The 19,320-nt window shown below is 36.7% G+C and overlaps 1 pseudogene; it reads right to left on the bottom strand.

The window, feature by feature from the left end:
• LOC107703974 (cullin-3-like) overlaps window positions 1–17,841 on the bottom strand; it is a 19,470-nt pseudogene extending 1,629 nt beyond the window's left edge.
• Window positions 17,842–19,320: the final 1,479 nt, after the last annotated feature.

Here is a 19,320-nt window from a genome sequence, read left to right on the forward strand (position 1 = left end):
CACACACACACACACACACACACACACACACACACACACACACACACACACATTACAGAAAAACACTTTCCAAATGATTACCCAGCAGAACTGTAGTAAAGAAGCATGGATGTAGGTCTATATGATGCTATATGAAATCGTGGTGTATAACGATACACATTATCCTGAAATACTGTATTTGTGAGGAAGACCACAATACAGACTCATAATATGACATTTATAAGGGATGAGCGACATGTGCAAAAATGTAACAATTTTGGTCTTTTAACAGTATATATATTAATAAAGGAATGCCCAGACATGGAATTTCAAAGCAAAATTTGAACCATTGGTTATGGCCAATTCTAAATCTGATAACTGTCAATTTTACTTCAAATTTGCCACTTTACAGGTTTTTAGAAGTGAAATTTAAGCACTTTTCCAGCACTTTCAAGCAGTGGCAGCCCATGATAATAAAAATCGTTATGTGCTAATGGTCATACGTTGCAAAGCACTGCCTGTTTAAGAGCTCATCCGATCATCAAATAAATAAGCCAGGCTTCCAGACAGGAAAAAAATACAGTGATTAAAAGCTCACTAATCAGAAGTAAAGTATATGCAAACACCTCTCAGAAATAAAAGTTTACTATGGTTTACGTGAATGGGAGACCATAGCAAATATATTTTTGTGTGTTCTTGCTTCAGGCTATCTGCAGGATTTTTAAGCTCAGATTTAAGACTTTTTAAGACCTTTTTTAAGACCTGCGCAAATGAAATTATTACCATTATGAGCAGGGTGGGGCAATGTTTATGGTAACATATTGAACTGTATAATGACTGTAAACATCATGACTTAAAGTTCAGATATAGATTTTCATAAAAACAAACTGTTTTATAAAATGATAAACTTCACATTTCAGCCTTTAAACCATTTTTAAGAAAATGGATAAGTCAAAAGTATCAATTGTTATATTATTTTAAACAATTATCAATCAATTATTATATTAATTAAATAACATATAAACATATTTTACTTAATTGTTAAGATTTTTATAATGCATTATCTTCTTGTCAATCCACCAGTTCACATGTACAATTCATATTTGCAGCGTAAAAATGAGGGTTGATTTTCGCAATGTCTGCACAAAAACAGCAGAAGGGATTATTGAAAATGCAAATTCATTCTCTGCCAGCAGGTGTCGCTTTCGGAACGGCAGAAATATAGCGGCTTCCCTGGTAACGGCAGTACACACATTGAGACTTTCTTGTACCATTTAAAGTCCCCCTGTAGTGAAAATCAAGTTTTTTATGTTGTTTATTTGTCTATATGGTGTTTTTAATATGCCTTTAGACAAACCATGTGCCAATCTATTAATCAACACCATTGCTGTGTATTTTCTCCTTAAAACTGTAGTTTCCCAAAGGCTGACCCAGAAATATGGTTTGAAACAGCTCTTGGTTTGCTACATCACAAACCCATAACCAATCACGTCAAGGGATCGATTCCTATCACTAGCATGCAAAATATACCAATACCAGCACAAAACCAAAAATAAATGAAAGCAAAAAACCCATGAAGCTGTGGTTTAATGTGAATTTAGAACCGCTAACTTGCATTATAACCCGCGGCAACAGTGTAAAAGTAGCCCGGAGTCAGACGCACCTCTCCCGCAGCTGCGTCTGCACTTCACGCGCATTGCTCGCGGGCGCGAATTAACAATCACAAACGGCTGCATTCCAGTCTTCAAGGCATTTTAGGACACAACATCGTCAAGTAAGTAACTTTAACGAATGTTACAGTATTCACTGTAGTTGTCCGCTAGTAAAAACATAGTTTTATCAGTCATTATCCGTGTATGCCATTGTTTTGCAGTTACTACAGTTCAGTGGATCAGGAGGCGCTGGCTGTGTGACTGAGTGGAGGTGGGACTAATTTGCATATTCATAGATCCGCGTATAGTAAATGAGGCAAGGGTGTAGAGTTACATTCAAGCTATTTTAAGGCATGAGAAAATTATTTTCACAAGAAAAAACATTTAAATATGTCATTTTGATGATCAAAGATAAGTTTTAAGGGATAAAATATTTGACTACAGGGGGACTTTAAGACTTTTTATGGGCTTAAATTTGATCCAACTAAATTTAAGACTTTTAAGGACCCGTGGAAACCCTGTGTTTATTCCCTACAGCAAAGGTAAAAAAAACAAACAACTATTGCATTTCCATTACTCTCCAAAAGAGGGGGGAAAATTGTCATTTAAATCCAAATAATGTAACACAAAAGCATAGTGTTATAAAATGTACAATATTAAAAAAACAACAACAACAACAACAACAATGTAGGATGGTAACTGCTGCGGAACTGCATCAGTCTCTGAAAAAGGTCCATTACCAAGATATACAGAGTCAGATTTACATTTACATTTAGTCATTTAGCAGACGCTTTTATCCAAAGCGACTTACAAATGAGGACAATAGAAGCAATCAAAACTAACAAAAGAGCAACAATATGTAAGTGCAAATGACAAGTCTCGGTTAGCCTAACACAGTACACGTAGCAAGATAGATGATACGTGAAGTTAAAGAAGAAATAAGTATCAAAGGAATAATCATTTAGAATTTTAAATAATGTTAAATAAAGGTACTTGTAACAAAAATAGCCAATAAATGGTCCTTTGACACCAAGATCAAAAGTGAATATGCACCAGGCTGAAAAAAAAAGCAAATTCACACTTGAAGGATAGAGGGCGCAATGTGAACATGAGAAGCTGCATTCTTCATATCAGAAGAACAGGATGCTGGAGAAGCAAGCTCAGCGCTGCAGAAATCAGAGTCTTCATGAAGCCATCTTTTATTTATATATCTTAAAAATAACTGTATGTGTAAGAAAAAGTAATCCAATGCAAACATAATAAAATGTAAATGTAAAAGCTGTGATTTGAACCTGTAAAATGATTTTTGCAGGATCATGTGACACTGAAGTAATGGAGCTTTGCCTTTACAATAATAAATACAATTTTAAAATTTATGAAAATAGAAAAAAGTTATTACACTGTTATTACAAGTATTTGGAAGATGAATGCTAAATTGTATTTGTATGGGTTTTCATTATCGGTGAACATGTCGTCTTGGCTTAAGTTAGCTCAAGCTGACCGTTACCTGTTTGAATCTTGACTCTGTGCAGTCTGGAGGTGAACTGGTCATTGACAGTGAAGACGTGGCCGCTCTCGATCTCTTTAGACTTGGGTTCTTTCGTGAGGACTCGCTGTGTGGGCTTTCCACAGGCCAGAGACTGCAGCGCCCGCACCAGCTCTCTCTCCGGGATATCCGTCTCCTGCTGGATCTCCTGCCAAGAGTGGAAAACAACAGGGACTTGTGGGAAAAGTACAGCAATGCCATTTTAATACAATGTACAGGCTGAATACTAAGTACTATGACTGAAGGCCAGAACAACTGATGCCTAATCTGGTAACGATGCTTCTATTATAATTTTTTTTCAATTTCGGGGGATAAAATGAGTAATTATAGCCATTGTACACTCAGAAAAAGGTACAAAAGCTGTCATTTGGGCGGTACCTTTGAAAAAGGTACACCTTTATCTTATTTACCCCTAATGAGTGCATACTACTACATAAATGGTACATTTTAGTACATTTTCAAAGGTACAGCCCCAGTGACAGCTTTTGTACCTTTTTTTCTGAGTGTACAATTGAAAGCCAGGCCTAAACCGCAAATTATCAACAACATTTAAGTAAACTTGAAGCAAAATTTACATAAACCCGTTATTATAAATGCCACATTTAGCTGTACCTTGTATATAGTGTGTTTGGGGATGTTCTTTACTTCATTTGAACAGAGCTGTCAGTTATTTTTCCTAGCTTTAAAATGTATCTTGCCTATTAATTTTCATGATAAATTAGTAATAAAATTACAGGGTCTGTACAGATAGTTTAAAATTAAATTTCAGGACTTTCAAGCACTACTTTTTGGATTTAAAGACTACATTCAGATCTCATTTATCACAATTTTTTATTATGCTCTAAAAAAAAAAAAAAAAATACTAATAAACAAAATGGTACAAAAAATGTGTAGCACATGCAAAGTATGCAATGACTCGGGCAACTTTAAATATGGGAACATTAATAAAGAACTTTTCAGCACACATTAAATATGTTAAAGTAACTATTATATTGCAATCTGACAACTTGTTCGCGCTAAAACTATTGATTATATTTTACGGATACATACATGAAACGTGTTTTTCTAAAGCAGAGATAATGCCCAAACTTTACCAAATGTGGCACGAGTGCAGTACCTCGAATGTGGATTTCTCTCGGTTGTTGAAAAGCATGAGGATTGTCATCTGGAATGTGGAAACCTGCAGGATGTGTTTCCTGGCATTAGAGCCTGTGACCTGAGCCCCACCGACCATATCTGAGCCATCCTCCTGAAGAAAGACCCAAATCACAGGTTAGATTGCAAGACAAGTAAATTCTTTTGACAGTTTGTGACGGCTTGTTACCTTTTTGATTGGCCCATAGAAGGTGGCATTGAGGTCTGCTGAACCCATGTGATGCTGCAATGTGAGCTGCCTACCGCTGTGCTTGGCCAAATAAAATCTGCAATCAAAGAGTCAAGAGTGGCTGTGAGCGCATGCACAAAACCTCAGGAGTGACTCTGAAAGTCAAAGTTCTTCCCAAATGAGTTTAGATAAAAACTGGAACTAAACTACACTGTAAAAAATGACCGTGAATTTAACGGTAAAAGACTGTAAAAATGCTACCGTAAAAACCTGTTAAATGGTTAACGGTAAATTCCCCTACTATATATGGTGAAAAACTGTATTGGACATTACATACTGTGAGGTCGACACCACCTAAAGACACCTAAGAAGAAAACCCAATTAAACACCATCCAAACTGTCCACTCTAATCACTACACAGTCTAACTGTCCAGATTTGCAGCAGTAACTGAAGCGGCAAAAGACTTATTCTGGTTGAGTACCATCTGCATCTCACCCCTGTCGACGTAAGGTGCTGCCGAAACTCATCCATGGTTGTGTTTGAGATACTCATGTCCCTGAACATGCCTTCCAGTTTAGATGTGAACTGACAGCCACACTCCGTCTGTGGAACGAGAAACGTCACATGAGACACATACAGTGTTAGGGCACGCTGAGCCTCCGCTCTGTACAGCAGCAGATCTTGCCTTTAGCTTCGAGATCATGTTTTTCTCTGAGTCATCAGACACGCTCTTGTTGGTGAGGAGTCTTCTGGCCAGGTGCTGCTTGTAGTAGCGTTCAAACACGTCCTTCTCCTGCATGAACCTGAACAGCACCATGGCTTTATCCAAGATCGACTCCACCTCCTGCTCCGTCAGCTAAAGGAGAGACAAACCACACACATACACCTTAGATCAACAACCAAATTCATATATATATATATATATTCTTTTTAATATTTAATATTGGACACACATTTTAAAAATGGTGTATGGAATATTCAGGAATGTTTCGAGTTTTAACTACTAATAATGTTAAGCAAAACACATCCTTCCTTTTCACTCATCCACAATCTACACTAAAAGACTGATTTTAGGAATAACGTCGCATGAACAAACAGAAGAACAGAACTCATCGAATCTGCTGACGGAGAAAGTGTTATCAGCAGAATGAACTGACGTCAATATCTATGGACGTTTAAGGTAATCAGTTAAAGGGATAGTTCACCCAAAAATTAAAATTAGCCCATGATTTACTCACCCTCAGGGCATCCTAGGCATATCTGACATTCCTCTTTCAGACAAACACAATCGCAGTTATATTTAAAATTGTCCTGGCTCTTCAAGCTGTATAATGGCAGTGAATGGTGCCCGTTTTTGAAGCCTAAAGAACTGCATCCATCCATCATAAAACTACTCCACATGGCTCCGGGTTGTTAATAAAGGCAATTTTAAATATAACTGCGATTGTGTTTGTCTGAAAGAGGAATATCAGATACGCAAAGGATGTAAAAGAGTAAATCATGGAGTAATTTTCATTTTTGGGTGAACTATCCCTTTAACCAGGCTAGTTCCTTTAGATGTTGCAGTTTGTTGTTTTTAATATCCAAATGTTAGTGATTTACTTTTAGAACTTTTAGATATCAATCTGCATATGTGATGGACATCAGTTATGCTCATCTTTGGCATCTCCCCTGAAAGCATCTTGAGTAAAACAGCCCTATATTTAACGAAGCACATATAAAAGACCTGAATCGGAAGTGATGTGACCTGTTTTACAGAATACGGAATTTTGTTGCACATAATCCGCTTTAAGAGTTGATACTGGATTACTCAAATGAAGATTGAAAATAAATAAATATTCTTAGCTCTATTTTCTATATTGGCTCAGAGCAAAGTGTCCACTAATCGTGTGACCAGAGAAAACGACTCACTCCTTTCACTCCTTTCTTCAGCTTATCGTCAATGAAGAGCGAGAGATACTCGGGTGAACGAGAGTTGAGGTTCAAGAAATACTCGAAGTCCCCTGCAATGGTCTGCTTGAATAAACGGTCGTTGTTAAAGGACTCTTGCAAGAAGCGATCAAACCGTGACTTCAGATCTAGAAGGCCCTAAAGAAAAGCAGAGAGAAAGAGGGAGGTTTGGACATAACGGCTTTCCCACATTTCATGTGTTCTGCAAATGAAGATATTATCCTGGTACCTGGATGTAGTCAACGGGGTTCTTGCCTTCTCCTTCCTCAGACACCAGAGCTTTGCCCTGTTCCCTCAGATAGGAGCTCATACACTCACACATGGTCTTCAGGCCATTCGGCACTCTGTTGAACAACTTGTACATGCAGGCCAGATCTGCACACACAAGCATGAATATTATCTCTATAATATCATAAAAGCTTCCAAACCACTGATGTCGACTTCCTGTTAACCTTCTATTTAACGTTCACTGAATGTTTCATTCAAGCTCACTGAATGTTCCAATTGGAATTTAGGAACAAAATGAACTCTTAATCTTTATATTTAATTTATCAAATGCTTTTTTTCTTTGCTTGTGATAAATCAAAATTCTTCTGACCATTAAGCTGCACAGACACTTCTTTCAAAAATGTGTTTCTGCATAGTCACAACTACGAATATGATTATGTGACTAGTCATGCATTTAGTGTTCTGCCTAGTGCAGACAGACACACAGACAGACAGACAGACAGACAGACAGACACAGACAGACCACTGATGTCAATTTTCATATTAATCTTCTATTTAAAGTTCACTGAATGTTTTATTTATGCTCATTAAATGGTTCATTTTGAAGTTAGGAACAAAAAAATCTCTAATTTATTAAATGCTTTTTTCTTTGCTTGTGATAAATTACAATTTATTTTGTCATTTTATAAATTAATACATATTAAGCTGCAAAAACAGTTCTTTCAGAAACATGTTTTTGCAAAGTCACAACTATGAATACAATAACATGTGACTGATTATGTATTTGGTGTTTTAGTGGACCGCCTAGTCTCACACAGAAATCACTTTCAATTTCAATTGCTGTGCAATTATATCAGTTAATTATTAAACTTATAATTTTTATCATTGACAAACTCAAGACACAGGCAGTGGAATGAGCGCCGCATTTTTAGAAAAAGATGCAAGATGCGAGCACAATGTTCAAACATGTCCATCGAGAGTACGTCTACATAAAAAAACTATGAAAAAGCTGCGCAGTGTAATGCAAAAACCTGTAAAGAACTACTGCTTTTGATATTTAATGTTCATGTGTAGCAATTGAATTTGTTTTACATTTACACCATGTTGAACTTTATGTGCGATGTAAATAGAATAAAACAATTTTTTTTAGAGTACTAAGGCCCATTAAAATATAGCCAGTTTTCAAGTGTTTTAACAAATAATCCTTCTGAAGTCTGAATGCTCAATCTTCTCATTCCACCAAGCTACACTACTGATGCAAAACAACAGCAATGATAGAGGAGGATAGAGCACCTTCTGTCTTTCCATTCTTGAGCATGTGCACCAGGCCCGAGTTCTCCATCTCTACAATTGTCTTCATGTGTTTGGAGATCAGCTCTCTCTCCACCACCTTCACAATCGGCTCCTCCGTCGTTTTATCCAGGCAGTGTATCACTCGCTCGATCTCCTCGTTTATCCGTGCCTCCACTTTCTTTATGTACACGCTCGCACTGTTCTCGGCTAAAAACTTTTGACTTTCCATCTGAAAAATATTATACAAATTAAAGAAATGAAATGGGTTAAACCATGAGAGAAAAAAAAATAAAAATAAAACATCACATTAATGAACTAATTAAAATTTCAGTCATTATTTACTCATGTCATTCTAAACCCCCTGTTTCAAAAATATTTTCAAGAATTCTTCACAAAAAAGTCTGGTCTTTTCAACATTCAATTCAATTCAATTGTAGTCTCTTCAGGTGTAGTTTTTCTTTAACTGTCTCCTTCCTATTATGGACTACTTTTATGGTGCCTTTACAGTGATTTTGTCCTCTTTGGAGTTTGGTCACTGTGAACCTAATCATTGTATAGAAAAAAAAAATCTTAAAAAATAAGAAAAAAAGTATAAAGAAAGAAAGAAAGAAAAATTACAGTATACAGTACAGGTTTGGAACAACATAACAGTGAGTAAATGATACCACTGATAAGCAGTTTCAGATTTTCATTTTTTTGGGTCAACTTTTACTATTAAATGCTAATATACACATTCACTGTGATACAAACTACGAAGCAGCTGATAGAGAAATAGAAATGCAATAAAGTGTAATCCTGCTTTACCAACCTGAAAGAATTCAGCAGACATTTCTAAGAACGGGGCCTCGAAATCCTCTTCATAAACGGACCGTCCTTCCAAGCCCAAAATCATTAACATCTGACAAGCATTACGAATGGCACCCCTGAATGAAGACAAACACTTATTACAATACACACTGCAGTTACCTTTCCCATTACATTTAATGACCAGTCTGGGGGTTATGAAAAGCAGCCAATCAGAAATATAGTTTTATTTGTTTATGCTTTTTTACATTTCTACTTTTCTGTTTGTAACTTTGTGTCCTTAAAAAGTCTACAAATTTCAGTTTTATGAAATTTAAAGTCGTAAAAAAATCTTAATTATCTTAAATGCTATAACAAACATCTTACTAATCATTTTAAGAGGTCTTAAATTTGGGGTGGAAAACAATGATTTGCGATACAGCCTAATGTGATTAATAAACTTCACAAGGCTCATTTCATTAAATAAATACGAGCTCTGCGCGTTATAAAGTAAAAATGCAGCGCTGTTGCACGTTCTACAGACTTGCGGTTTCAGAACAGTTTGACAATCAATGTGCATTTATGCCAAAAGACTGCTTATGGTCTACAGCTAATGAATTATGACAATGGTTACTTTATGGTGTTTTTATTGTAATGTGATGTAGACTGTCATAAGAGTGCACATTTGATCTCCCTCATCTTTTTGAATGAGCAGCCGGCAACAGTACAGCATAGACATTTCAAAATAAGAGTCCCGGTGCATTTCGGCTGAATTTGGGCATTCGTATTAAATAGCATAAAGTTTTCTCTATGGTTAAGCATCAGTACGTGGCTTTAATATAATATTAGAGGCTTGCATTTTAATATTTATTGTATATTGTAATAAATTCTTAATTATCTCAGAAATATGTTCATGTTTAACATTTCCTGCATAATTACATATATACATATCTATATGCATGTTAGGTAAATCACCTGCGTCAGCAGTGGCAGCACACACATCTTAAGGATTTCTGATCAAGTAGATTTCATATGTAACTTTGAAAGAAAACAACAATCCTTTGGTAAGTTTTTATATTTACTTATATACTTAACTTATATTTAAAATATTATGTGCCGTTGTTTTAAATCCCAAATGTGGATTTTTAATTTATTTTTTTTATCATGTAGCATAATATTTATTATATATCCAATTATAAGCTTTATATGAAAATGCATTTTGCTTCTACATGGTGACCATTAACCCCTCTGTCTATCGGCTCTGACTCTCAAAAGTCAAAAATGAACAGAGGGAGAAAGCATTCTGGGCAACAGAACAGAAAAAGGAAAAGGGGAAATGAGAAAGATTGAATTAAGCTGAAAGGGAACAATGCCCAAGTAGATATGAAAGATCAGTATAGGCTTAATTTATACATTTACCTATGAGTACTTATGAGGCACATAACATAAATCACAGGATTTAAAAAAAACGTACTTGCAAAAAATGCACAAAAAAAAAATCTGGCATTAATGTGTGAACACTAGAAAAGGTAGGGTTTGATAGATTAAAAACAAAAAAGTGTTTGTGTGCCATCAAAAATGGCCATATTATGATGACTCGCACACAGTTTTCTGCATGGTCTATATGCTACTAAAACAAAGCAAAGACACCCACCTGTCCACCACTTCTCCTCTCCTCTCACGGGCAATCATGTCTAGTAAGGTCTGCTTCAGATGGTCCCGAATGCAGCCGTAACGAACCACCTGATCTCTGAAGATGATGAGACCTAGATTATAGACGTTCTCTACGTTATTCTGCTGAACATACACCCGGTCCTGTGCAAAGACAGAAGGGGAGACAAAGAGAGAAGGATGAAGCTCATAAAGGAGATAAAGCTCTTCTTCTCCAAGCAACGGTCCACTTGGTTGGAAACATAATACACAACCATCCAGAAGAGACAAGTAAAGTGTATTTGAATTCCCTTAAAGAAATACCAGTGCTTGGAATGGCAGCAAAAGAAAAGCTAAAGTTTTAGGTATTGGTTCTCCATAGAGCATAATATAACGCTTGATGGTAACTTGTTGGTTAGTTTCATCAAAATACATACATGCATACATACATAAATGAATGCTGTCAGTGGTGGGGAAAGAGTTAACAATGATTCAGGCAAATTTAATGCAATTTAATGGAAAACTATGTGAGTGGCAAAGCAGGATTTTGAGCAGTCTCTGGAGTCATAGCTGCATGCTGCCGGTGTGCAAAATTTTAGGATGCTCTTTAGTAATCTCCATAACCCAAATACTGGGGTGGGACAAAATATCGATATGGCAATGAATGAATTTAATAATTAATAAAACAAGGCACTCTAAGTAGATTTCCCTGCTCCCAGCGTGGCTACCTCATGGCTCCTCGAGGTGGCGCTCAACACATGAATGAGGGAAATGTGAACATAAGTTAAAGGGATAGTTCACCCAAAAATGAAAATTACCCCATAATTTACTCCCCCTCAAGCCATCCTAGGGTGTATATGACTTTCTTCTTTCAGACAAATCCAATCAGAGTTATATATAGTTATATAAAAAAAAATATCCTGGCTCTTCCAAGCTTTATAATGGCAGTGAAAGGGTGTTTTTGTTAATAATCCAAAAGAAGTCCAATAAATTGCATCCATTCATCATAAAAAGTGTCCCACATGGCTCCGGGGGTGAATCTTTTAAAGGCCTCCAGAAGTGAATCGATGCGTTTTTGTAATAAAAATATCCATATTTAAACCTTTATAAACCGTAATCTCTAGCTTACACTAACTGTCGTACACACGTTCATGGCCAGGACATTTTTTTATATAACTCTGATTGGATTCGTCTGAAAGAAGAAAGTAATATACACCCTAGGATGGCTTGAAGGTGAGTAAATTATGGGGTAATTTTCATTTTTGGGTGAACTATCCCTTTAACTGGCCTAAGAAAAATAAGTTTTTAATGGGATGGCAGACAGCAGTGTGAGTAAAATAATAGATGCCCCAGCCACGTTTAAGTCCAAAGGACCCACCTCGGCTTTTATACCATTGATGGGACAAACAAAATCGACAGAGTATGCAACATGCAAGAACTGCATTATTTGCATGTGCTTTAAAGCCTTGCCGGTTAAACATTTCATTCGCGTGTTGTTCTGATGTGTGCCTTTTCTGAGTGTCTACACCTGAAGTGCGCACACTAAAAAGCCTGTCAAACAGCGCCTGATTACTGGACTAAGTTATCTTTTGCATCTGATTGCACGAATACTGTCAAAAAACACACAAGGTTTACACATAAACACAGTTGGCTATGTCTAAAGTGAAAGTAAACAGATGCGTGCAGCTCTTAAAGCGACAGCAGACTAATTGTAGTAAACATGCTACCGCTTGTCATTAAAGGGATAGTTCACCCAAAAATTTTAATTCTGTCATTATTTCCTTCATGTTGTGCCAAACCTGTATTAATTTCTTTCTTGTGCTGAACGCAAAAGAATATATTTTGGGTAACCAAACAGTTGCTGTTCCCCATTCATTTTGATAGAAGGAAAAAAAAAATACTATGGAAGGCTCTGGGGACCAGCAACTGTTCGGTTACCCACATTCTTCAAAACAACTTTTAAGTTCAACAGAAGAAAGAAACTCATTCAGGTTTAAAACAACTTGAGAGTAAGTAAATGACCATTTTTAGCAGTTTGGACTTGAATGAAGAGAGAGAACCAGCACTTAACCTTTTCACAGGCATTTTGTTCTCTTAGTTAGATATCATGATGTATCATTATAGGATTGTCTAGCAATATATCTATCATTTATAGCAGAATTGCTGTATTGTGATATTATCGGTATCGTGTCGTGAGGTACCCTGTGATTCCCACCCCTACTGTATAGATGTAGTAAAGATTAAACTTGTTTAAAAATCAGTGCTCTGTTATATTCTGTTCATTTTGACAGATGTTGTGGCAATAGCAACCAGTTCTCCACCAGTGTTTTGCCAGAAATTATCACAAAATGCTTATTAGAAGCACTTATCTAACAGCCCTCTACGGACACCTTGGCAATTGAATCGCCATTGGCTAGTAAATTTTTTTTTTTACTCGCCAGACTGAAAAAAAAAAAAAAAAATTAAATAAATATATATTAGTACAGTTTCAGATAAGTCGCATATGCGAGTGATTTACTCGCAATGTAGAGGGTTGTCTAAGTGATGGTTACAACATTTTTGTTGCAAAGCTTTTAAAGAAATTCCTTGCCTTAGGGATTTTTTCCCCCTCTGGGAAATCGCTTAATTAAAAATCACTTAATGGTTTTCATGTAACTGGGCCTAGAAATCTGTGTTGACACATCAAAACTACACAGGCAGCGCAGCACGCACACTGACAGAAGACGTTACCATTTTTATTTGACAGGTAATCACCTGGTTTACGAAACACACATCACACAAGTGTGAAGTGAGAAAAACACAAGTGTGCTAAATATTATGTGAACCAAGACATCTGTTGCATTCCAAAGAAGAAAGCCACAGAGTTTTGAAATGACAGGTGAGAGAATGATGACAGAATTTGTATTTTTGGGTGAACTATGCCTTTAACGCTCCCCTGCTGAAAGATGCAGACGCGCACACTGACCTCCAATTCTCCTGCAACTATAAAAATGGGAATTACAACTGGAAATACAGCGAACCAGAAGGTTTGAGGCATATCAACACAGTGATGCCTTGCAAGCCCTGTAACAAACTACCACTCACATAGAGGAGAACAAAGACAAAATCCAGCAACATGCAATGAAAGGTTGTCATAAGGACCCACCATGTACATCAAGATGTCTCTGATCATCACCATAGCCGTCTGGTGGTCATTCCAGGCTTGATTCAGTGTTTGCAGGAAGTTGTTATTCAGGGAGTTTAACACATCATCTCGTACCTTTTAACAGACAAAAATTGGACATAAGTACAGGATAAACAAGGCTTCCTGCTAAATCATATCAAGCCAGCAAGCAGAAACCCAACTTGGTGTGATCTGTTAATGAAGCACTCGTCTCACATGCAGTACAGCGAACATCACCCCTCAAACACACTCATTTCATTAAACCAACAGCAGAGGAAAAATATGGAACCGGCCCTCTTGTCTCTGTACTATTGTGTTTGATAAACACCATAGCGAATGCAGAAATCTGAACCGCGATTTCAAAACATTTAAGTGAGTGTCAGAAACTAGGCATGCTATCTGCTGATACTGATAGTTTGGTGGTAACGTCTTGAGCTTTTGTGCTGTTCTTATGCTGTCAAATGCTTAAAGGGGTCATATGATGCTGCCAAAAAGAACATTATTTTGTGTATTTGGTGTGTATAGACAGTATGCTAACAGTCTCAGAAAATATGACAATATACAGTATTACACAATTTGATGCACTATTGATTCATTTGTAAATATTTCAGGTAGGCCTACATGTCAGTTTTTCTTAAGGAAAAAAAAAAAATCTCTCACAACTGATGCTGTGTAAACTATACTGAAAACCCTTTAATTTAGTCCACTACTATAACATATAAAAGGTTAAAACTAATAACGGAACTTATATTGTTATATAATAATAACACTCAAATGAAATTGTTGTATACAAACGTTTCAATTGAACATAAGACAGTTTTCATAAAAACTTTTTGTCTTCATGTCTGATGTATTCAAACATGCATAAATAATTAATGGTAAATAAGCTCCTCTCTAGATTTGTTCTTTTCTAGCTAACTAACCAACTGTGGACACTGGATAACTTTCTTGAGGTAAATGTAACGTTAAGCGACTTATTGTTCACAAGCTGTTTTAATCGTTGAAACTATTGAAACACTGATTGAGTGATTACATGAGACATCTCAGTAAGTGTACACTCTCTTAACATACCTTCTGCTATTCATTCATCTTTATTTTGCGCTATAACTTATTACAGTGAAAGAGATGATGCCGCTTGAACTGAAGCAGCTAAAGCCATCTGTCCCAACACACTTAAGAGCATCAAAATGGCATTTATTGTTTGATTTTCATGATAAAACGGGCCAAATTTATCAGAATGTTTGCTAAGGGGAGAAACCATGGACCAGGCAACCCTGGCTTTAACTACAGGTGATTCATAGAGTCAAACAGAACCTGCGTTAGCAGCGCTGTTTTTAAGAGGCGTTAAAGTGAGATTGCATTAAAACAATATTGCATTATTATTACCTAAATTCAACATTGGAGACACTTTCTTCATATATAGTACTGTATGACAAGTCACATGCAGTCTGACATGTTTTTCTGTCCCCTTTTGATTGACAGGATATAATCGGCTGATTTAAACTGATGTCAGATAGTGCTGACAACTGCTTTTATCAGCCGATACATTGGTGCACCCCTATCTGAAACTGACCGTAGGTGCACAACGTTCTAAGAGTGAATTTGCAGTTTCATTCTTTTTTCGCATTGGTCTAAACCAGGGGTGCCCAAACTCGGTCCTGGAGGGCCGGTGTCCTGCAGAGTTTAGCTCCAACTTGCCTCAACACACCTGCTGGTAAGTTTCTAGTATGCCTATAAAAGCTTGATTAGCTGGTTCAGGTGTGTTTAATTGGGGTTGGAGCTAAACTCTGCAGGACACCGTCCCTCCAGGACCGAGTTTGGACAGCCCTGGTCTAAACAGACAATCTGAGCAAATTTATGTGCAGAACATTCATGTTGCTAGGAACTGGTCTTTACTTGTAATCTCCTCCAAGCATTACTTTCTACCCTCTGATATCCTTTTTCCACTGAACTGGTGTCAGATCTTCCTGTAGCTTAAACAGTAGAGCACTGCATTAGCAACGTCAAGTTCACACGATATAATTCTCAGGGAATGCATGAACTTTGGACAAAAGCATCTACCAAATGCATAAAAGTTGCACGTAACGTATTGTTTCTCGTGCCAGATCCAGTCATCGGCCAGGGGATCTGCCAACCGTGGAAACACTGTCACCCTCACTGTGGAGAAGAGACAGAGACGTCTGGCTCTTACTTTGTTGATGAGATGTTCTGTGACCACCTCCCTGAGGCCTGTGTAGAGCTTCTCTCCGTGCTTGTGCAGGACCATGGTGTAGGCGTTCCTGTAGAGCTCCTCAAAGCTCAGCCCACTGTTGTTTTTCCTCTGAATCTCCTGGATGGCATTTTTCAAGAGGTCCCAGATGTTGTTGACATACTTCTCATCCATGGTCATCTGAGATTAAATAGAGAGAAGAGGGAGAAAAAGCGATACATGAATCTACCAACTGTTTGACACAATGAAGGTTACCCAAATTCAAATGTTATCTATTTACCGCAACATCCGTACATATGGGCTTACAGAAGCAGCAACTTCCTCTTAAAGGGATAAGAAAATGAAAATCCTGCCATCATTTACTCACCCTAATGTTGTTCCAAACCTGTATGAATTTCTTTCTTCTGTTGAACACAAAAAAGAAGATATATTGTAACCAAACAGTTGACGCTAGCCATTGACTTCTATAGTTCTCCATACTATGAAAGTCAATGGGTACCAGCAACTGTTTGGTTAGCAACATTCTTCAAAACATCTTTTTATATCCCATAAAAAGAAAGTAAATCATACAGGTTTGAAACAACGTGAGGGTGAGTAAATGATGATAAATATTTAAATTTTTGGTGAACTATCCATTTAAGGCTGTTCACACCAAGGACGATAACTTTAATGATACTGTAAAGTTTTAATAATCATCCCAATTCTGTAAGAATAAGGATTAACGACACAGAATAATGTCAGAATCACTTTTAGATTTTTTTTTCTCCAGCTAATGAAATTGAACAACAAAAACCACTGACAGCAAAACAGAATCCATCCAGGTTTAAAGAGCTCATGTATTTAAAGCAGCAGTGAAATAAACAATGTTATTGTGCTAATATAGTTTTCACTCAGGCCTTTACTGTGGCTCATCATAATGTTGAATTGCAAACAGATTATAATATCAATCAAACCTAAATTAGACATTACACTAATCCACGCTGAAAAAAAAAATATATGTACATGTGATTGCATGACAATATCAGACCATGTGGCATTTATCTTAAAGAAAGATAATTAGATATGAAATAAAAAAAAATCAACGGCTACACCGGCTTAAATGCAGACAAAAATTACAGTGCCATTTTGTGCTTATCAACAATCAATCCATAAAAACTATAGTCCATATACTCTGCAAGGACACCAGTGTGAACTTTAAGGGAACAGTCAACAGCAAAAGATGCTCAAAAATCGAGTTCTAAGAAAATATACAACATTTGTTTGAATGGACGCCACTTGCTTTGATGTTTTATGACACTCATACATGGTAGTTTACTGTATCCATAGGACATGATAAAGGGGAGTCGTCTCAATTTTTAATAAATATGTGTGACATAAACATGCAAACGGTGCATGACGCAACACGTCGTCATAGGCTAACCGACCCCCCACAAACACCGTTACTGGAACAAATGTTTTGATCAGTGACACGTTTACTGTTGATTGTATATGCTCACTGAGGGAACCGCTTCAGTGAAATCAATGTATTTGGGTCGCTGCGCATTTATTTGTGACTATCTGCTGCTGTTAAACAGGTTAGCCAGCTAACAGGCTAGCTGACATGTCATTAGTAATCAACTTGACGTAAAAGCAACGCAAAGCTCCTAAACATAAACCAAACTGACACTCCTCTCATGATGGTTATTTTGCTTATTTGTGGGATTTGGGAAAACACGGAGGCGGTGTGAAGGGATTTGTTCACACAGGCCTGTCCGCTCGGATCCCCGGAGCTCGAGTGACGCTCTCGCCGGCTCGGAGCGCTCATACTCACGGGAAAGGCTCGTATCCTCATCTTGGTGTCTTTTTTAGTGCCCCCTTTGCTGAGATTTGACATGTCTGGCTTATTCCCCGCCGTTGTCTCCTTTCACATGAAAGTCTTCTCTGACAAAAGACGGGGAGCACGTATAATGAGTCAGCGCTGAGCCCCCGCTTCACCTTCTTTATGAGTCTCACTCCTCGGACTTGTTGACAGGCGCTTCGCGTTCAGCTACTTTTCGGGCTCTTAGAGATGGCGGACGCGAGAATCTCACAGACTTCCGAGGAAGCTCTCGCGAGATCTTACAGAATCTTAAATATACTGCAGACTGTTGAATATAGTCAGCCTTGAATACTTTAGAAACGAGTAATTTGGTTAATAACTGTATTGCTGATAAAGTAAATGTTATTGACTGTTTCCTGTACGGCAAAAAGTTGTCTTCCTGAACTAGGCGCTTGACGTTGAGTCCTATATTCAAATGTAATGACATTTTGTCTATTATTTCTGCTATACAAATAACATTCTTCCCCTTAGCAATAGCTATTAAATTAATTAATAACATGTCTTTTCTATTAAGACAAACTACTGAGCTGAGTAACAAGTATCACGTGACAATCTGTTTATTAATTTATTTTATTTTTTATTGCAGTCTTTAGAACAACGAACATTCAAGGGCAATAACAAATAACATCAAAACAAATACGAAAATCGCATGTCCACAAACAAGTACAAATAGTTACAAATTATTCAAAGAATAGATTTAAGGCTTTAAAATATTGTACACTTTTTTCGCCTCGTTATTTCTTGTTTCCTTTAATGTGTGCAGGTAGTGACCTATTTCTATTTTAAAATGAGTAAAATTAGTTTTTTTTACTGGCCAAAATGTTCCATATATAATGAGTAAATTCAGTATACTCATAAAAAAGAAACATAATTTTCTTTGAGTTGCAAATCAATCTTAGTACTTTTTTAACTAAAAAAAAGCCCAAACTATAGTTTTGTATAAATGCAATCATAAAAAAAGAACAATACTCTCAGTTTCCTCTGCAGAAAACACACTTCAAGTCAGTGTCTTTACAAAACTTTGCAATTACCCGTTTTACAGGATAAATATGATGAACAATCCTAAATGACAATAAACGACAATAAAGATAATTATAGTAAGAAACAAATGGGAAATGGGAGAATTATTATTTAAAGCAATCAGAGACAGCGTCCGGGCTGCTAAGCCTTACACATTTCTTCACCCTGAAATGTCAATATAGATGTTATGTTACTTGATGTTCAAACAAAATAATATTCATATCAGTTATCATATCACGCATCCTTTGTTTTTCCTGTCAAGGAACAAGGCGTTGTTCTGTCAATGTTAGCTACATGATTTAAATGACTTAAAATCGGCTATTGAATCATCGTAGTACAAATAAATTACAACGCTTAAGTGTTATAAAATAATAAAAGATAATTAGCCTACCAAGGCTCCCATTAAAGGGGTCATATGATGCGATTTCAAGTTTTCCTTTCTCTTTGGAGTGTTACAAGCTCTTGGTGCATAAAGAAGTCAGGCCAAAAATAAACCAATGACACTACAATAAATTCGATTATAAAATACATTAAATTTTTTATTGAGAAAATAAAACAATTAAGGTATGAAGGTACTGAGAGACCCACGGCTCAATACAGACAATAAGCTATCATGAAAAATAAAAAATAAAAATGAAATTATAATCAACCTTCTTTATCTCCT

The sequence above is a fragment of the Sinocyclocheilus anshuiensis genome, unplaced genomic scaffold, assembly GCF_001515605.1.
Source record: "Sinocyclocheilus anshuiensis isolate Anshui unplaced genomic scaffold, SAMN03320099.WGS_v1.1 scaffold1408, whole genome shotgun sequence".
Classification (NCBI taxonomy): domain Eukaryota; kingdom Metazoa; phylum Chordata; class Actinopteri; order Cypriniformes; family Cyprinidae; genus Sinocyclocheilus; species Sinocyclocheilus anshuiensis.